This window comes from Lycium barbarum, chromosome 8 (assembly GCF_019175385.1).
Source record: "Lycium barbarum isolate Lr01 chromosome 8, ASM1917538v2, whole genome shotgun sequence".
Classification (NCBI taxonomy): domain Eukaryota; kingdom Viridiplantae; phylum Streptophyta; class Magnoliopsida; order Solanales; family Solanaceae; genus Lycium; species Lycium barbarum.
The window spans coordinates 125,628,715-125,634,394 of record NC_083344.1 but is presented as its reverse complement, the minus strand read 5'-3'; the positions used below and the strand labels follow the sequence as shown (position 1 = coordinate 125,634,394).

The window sequence follows — 5,680 nt, the reverse complement described above, 5'->3', positions numbered from 1 at the left end:
ACTTTTTCGTCTTAGAATTTATATTATGTTTAATTTCTTTTGACGTATCTGAATTAGAGATTAAAAATAATAATTTATATTTGTTCTCTAGAATTTTTTCTTCTATGATATGAATTTGCGCAAGAATGGATGGTAGAAGATTTTATTTCATAATGCAAAAGTTTCATGTTCAAATTGTACCAAAAATCACTTAGAAAATGTTATTTCGAAAGACGAAAAAAACTTTAAAGGACTGGCCCGTCCTAGCCAGCGGCCCGCGTAGGGCTGCCATTTTCCAGGCCCTTCAATTAAAAGGGTCAGCCCGTCCTACCCCATTTAATTCTTTGGCCCTTTAAGGCTGGGTTGGGTTGGGCTGGGCTGACACCTCTACCTAAAGGTAGCAACCGGTTGGAACCGGAACCGGTTATGGAACCGGTTAAGGAACCGGTCGGTTCCGGTTAAAAAACCGGAACCGGTTAACCGGTTCCGGTTTACCGGTTTTAAACCTCAAACCGGAACCGATCCGGTTTGGAGTGGTTAAAATCTATTTTTTTTTGTTTTTTGTATTATATATATATATATATATATTATAGTATTTATTTGTATATTGTAGCTATATTTTCATATGTTATACAACTTTATAATTAAAGTTTAAATATTTACTGACTAACAGCCTAACAGCAAGTCAGCAATACAGAGTAGTGCTTTTCGTATACATATATATGTATAACTTACATATACTTATATATATGTATAACTTAATATATATATATACTAAATATATGTATAACTTAATATATATACTATACATACTTATATATATGTACTATATACTATATATACTTATATATATATGTATAACTTATTATATATACTATATATATGTATAACTTAATATATATACTATATATATGTATATATATGTATAACTTAATATATATACTATATATATACTATATATACTTAATATATATGTACTATATATACATATCTACTATATATCTACTATATATACTTAATATATGTACTATATACTCTATATACTTATATATATGTATAACTTAATATAAGTACTTATATATACATATCTACTATATATACTATATATACTTATATATGTGTATAACTATATATACTTACTTATATACTTTAGTTTTTTTTTTTTTTTTAAATTTTTTACCGGTTTAACCGGTCCGGTTCCGGTTTTACCGGTTTAACCGGTTCCGGTTTCCAAAATATTGGAACCGGACCGGTAAACCATTAAACGGTTAACCGGAACCGGTTAACCGGTTCTACCGGTTCCGGTTCCGGTTTAACCGGTCCGGTTACCGGTTAAAACCGGTAAGGCCAAACCGGTTACCACCTTTACCTCTGCCTGGCACATTAAGAGAACATTTTAATCCCTTTGCGAGCATCCATTAAAGCAACATCTTGAGGAGTAGAAACAATCCACCATCCTGCCAGCAAGCAGAAAAGCAGTATAAAGAAAAACTAACATAAATTAATCCTGGACAGTCTATTCGTGAGAAGAGAAGTAATATTTGAAAAACGAAGTGCTGCTGTCATTTGATTGATGAATTAATATTTTAAACAAATATAAATATCTAAGAATACAACGAAACTAGGTTGAATTAAAGTATCATGCTTTCTGTAATCTTCTCAAATGGGATGATCATTTATGCTAAAAAGGGTTTCAGTTGCTTCCTTTACGCACAGGCACACACACAGTCACAACGTAGTTTCGGTGTATTCTTAGAGGATTTCAGTCGCTTCCTTTACGCACAGGCACACACACACACAATGCCGGCCGGACATGGATTGAGTTCTGGTACTCGAGATTCATTCTCACGCGCCTTCAGAAAGAGGGTGTCATCCCTCTTTAAACCTATTTGAGGATTTTCAAAATTGGGGTTTATGTTGATAGCAAAGTGAATGGTGCAATTCACAAGGTAATACGAGTTCTATCATGGACGTACTGGTTGTATTTGGAATGTTACTAAACGCACTGTTGGTGTTGAAGTTAACAAAATATGTTAAAAAAGAGGATCCATGTTAGGATTGAGCATGTTCAGGCTTCCCGGTGCACTGAATAAGTCAAAGAAAGGATCCAGAGGAATGACCAGTTAAAGGCTGATGCCAAAACAAGAGGAGAGGTCGTCAGCACGAAAAGGCAACCCGCAGGACCCAAACCAGGATTAATGGTTGAAGGAACTACATTGGAGACGGTTACCCCCATACCGTATGATGTGGTCAATTATTTGAAGGGAGGCTATTGATATTTTACTTTGTTTGCTTTTATGAAATTGAAAGACAGGATTAGTTTTTTGGTGTTACCTCAGACTCGCATTTTAATTTCTAGTTTTTTGGTGTTACCTCAGCGAAGATGCCGGAAGAATGGAGGTGGAGTACAATGATTCCCGTGTACAAGAATAAGGGAGACATTCAAAGCTGCAACAACTATAGAGGTATCAAGCTGCTAAGTCACACTATGAAAGTGTGGGAAAGGGTGGTGGAAATGAGGGTGAGGAGAGGTGTGTCTATTTCAGAGAACTAGTTTGGATTCATGCCGGGGCGCTCGACTACAGAAGTCATTCATATTGTAAGGAGATTGGTGGAGCAGTATAGGGAGCGGAAGAGGGACTTGCACATGGTATTCATTGACCTAGAAAAGGCCTACGACAAAGTGTCAAGAGAGGTCCTATGGAGATGCTTGGAGGTTAAAGGTATACCTGTGGCGTACATTAGAGCGATAAAGGACATGTATGATGGAGCTAAGACCAGGGTAAGGACGGTAGGAGGAGACTCGGAGCACTTCCCTGTTATGATGGGGTTGCATCAGGGATCAGCTCTTAGCCCGTTTCTATTCGCCCTGGTGATGGATGAATTGACGCGACAAATACAAGGTGAGGTGCCTTGGTGTATGTTGTTCTCGGATGACATAGTCCTGATTGACGAGACTCGCAACGGAGTTAACGATAAGCTGGAGGGCTGGAGACAGACGTTGGAGTCTAAAGGATTTAAATTGAGTAGGACCAAGACAGAATACTTGGAGTGCAGGTTCAGTGGCCTACCGCGTGAGGCTGACGGGGAAGTGAGGCTTGGTACCCAGGTCATTCAAAAGAAAGGAAGTTTCAAGTATCTTGGGTCTATTATACAGGGAGATGGGGATATCGACGACGATGTTTCACATCGTATTGGTGCAGGGTGGATGAAATGGAGGCTCGCCTCCGGAGTGCTGTGTGATAAGAAAGTGCCACCAAAACTTAAAGGCAAGTTCTACAAGGTGGTGGTTAGACCGACTTTATTGTACGGGGCGGAGTGTTGGCCAGTCAAGAAATTTCACGTTCAGAAGATGAAAGTCGCGGAAATGTGAATGCTGCGGTGGATGTGTGGGCACACTAGGAGGGATAGAATTAGGAATGAAGATATCCGAGACAAGATGGGAGTGACATCGGTAGAGGACAAGATGCGGGAAGCGAGGCTGAGATTGTTCGGGCATGTGAAGAGGAGAGACACAGACGCTCCAGTGCGGAGGTGTGAGAGGTTGGCTATGGACGGTTTCAGGCGACGCAAAGGGAGGCCGAAGAAGTATTGGGGAGAGGTGATTAGACAGGATATGGCACAGTTTCAGCTCACTGAGGACATGACCTTAGATAGGAGGTTGTGGAGGACTCAGATTAGGATAGAAGGCTAGGTGGCTTATCCTTTCACCATAGTAGTTGTAGTTTTGCTCATTTGTTTATTACCATTTGATTGCTGCTTATATTTGTTGGGCCGTTGTACTTTGGTTATCTTATTTATCTATAGTAATGCTCCTTTCTTTCCGGACTGTTCTACCATGACTTTCTCGCTTTTGTTATTCCTTGTTTTCATATTGTTTTCGATATGCTTGGTCCTATTTGACCTTTGGTCTTGTTTTCCTCTCTTGTTCTCCTCTCTTGAGCTGAGGGTCTTTCGGAAACAGCCGGCCTACCTTTCAAGGTGGGGGTTAGGTCTGCGTACACTCTACCCTCCCCAGACCCCACATGGTGGAATTATACTGGGCTTGTTGTTGTTTACATTATCAGTTGAGGCCTTCATTGGATTTACTTCTCCAAATGGAAGGGAAAAAAAGATCATTTATGCTAAAAAAAAAAAAGAACTTTCAAAACATTACAGGGAAAAAGATAGAAAGACACTGATTTTTGAGAATAAAGAAAAGGCAGTACCAAATAGTAAAATGGGCGAATGACATATTTTTTAATTTATCAAAAAATATACAATTTCATCATTGTGAAGTCCAAAAACAATATACGGATAAAAGGGTTTGGTTCAAAAAATTTTGCGGACATAAAAAATTTCGGTTTCCATAAAACCAACACAAGAGTTCATCAGAGTAGGGTGGTCTTTAAATTTTGCCCCTCATATTTGAAATCTTTAAATTTTTCCCTTCAGCTAAACCCCATGGGTTCCAGGTTCGAACCCCCACACAATCAATTTTTTTTTAAAAAATCACAAGGCAGAGTTTAAATTTCACTATGCCCCCATCGGCATACACTTGTGAAGGAATTACCAAAGTTATGCCGGACCCGGCATACTTGTGCCTTATGGGCAGACTTGGCAGAAGTATGCCGGGTCCGGCATAACTTTGGTAATTCCTTCACAAGTTTATGCCGGGTCTGGCATAAAAGTTTGCCCATTAAAAGTATGCCCCCACCGGCATAAACTTGTTAAGGAATTACCAAACTTATGCCAGACCCGGCATACTTATGCCTTATGGGCAAACTTGGCATATGTATGCCGGGTCCGACATAATTTTGGTAATTCCTTCACATGTTTATGCTGGTGGGGACATACTTTTAATGGGCAAACTTTTATAGTATGCCACATAAGGCGGAATTTTTCCTAAGACATAATTAAAAGTTTGCCTTATAAGGCAAAGTCTATACCTTAAGAAAAAGTTCTGCCTTATGGGGTATACTTTTGGTTATGCCTTAATTAAAAGTCTGCCCCATAAGGCATAGTTCCTTAAGGAAAATTTTTGCCCCATAAGGCATAACTAAACTATACCTTGAGGAAAAGTTATGCCCCCTCCGGCATAACTTTAATTTTTCCTTAAGGACTTTATGCCGGATCCGGCATACACTCCCCCCAGCCCTGCCTTGCGAAATTATTTTTTTATTTTATGCCTGAGCGGGGGTGTTACACCTCGGAAATTTCTCCGTGAGCGTACAATGAATAGATCAACGAAGAGTATGAGTGTACGGTGTTTTACTAAGAAGGGGATGACTACTTATGAGTTTTGAAAATGCGAAAGTTGAAGATTTGCAGTTCGACCCAGTTGTTCGTAAAATGAAATACGGACCATAAAGTGGTATACGGTCCGTAAACTGCCATGTCGTATTTCATCTTCCAAAAACTTCAACTTTCTGTCAAATGCTGGAATGGTTACAGACGACTTGGAATACGGACCGTAAACTGAAATACGGCCCGTAAACTGAGTCGTAAACCACCATGTCATCAGCCTGACTTTCTGTTTCTGTCATCCTTAAATACGACCACGAAATACGATCCGTAAACTGGAATACGGACCGTAAACTGTGTTTACGACCACTGTGCACTTTCGACGACTGTTCATTTAAGATCAGATTTTGGGTTATTAATAAGAGACCAAGTTCATTATTTCATTTCCACATGACACCCCCTTCTCTCTAAAACATCT

General features: G+C 39.3%; 1 pseudogene; it reads left to right on the top strand.

Annotated features, from left to right (window-relative positions):
* The first annotated feature begins 1,779 nt into the window (after positions 1-1,779).
* LOC132605433 (large ribosomal subunit protein eL21x/eL21w-like) lies at positions 1,780-2,255 on the top strand (annotated as a pseudogene).
* Positions 2,256-5,680: the final 3,425 nt, after the last annotated feature.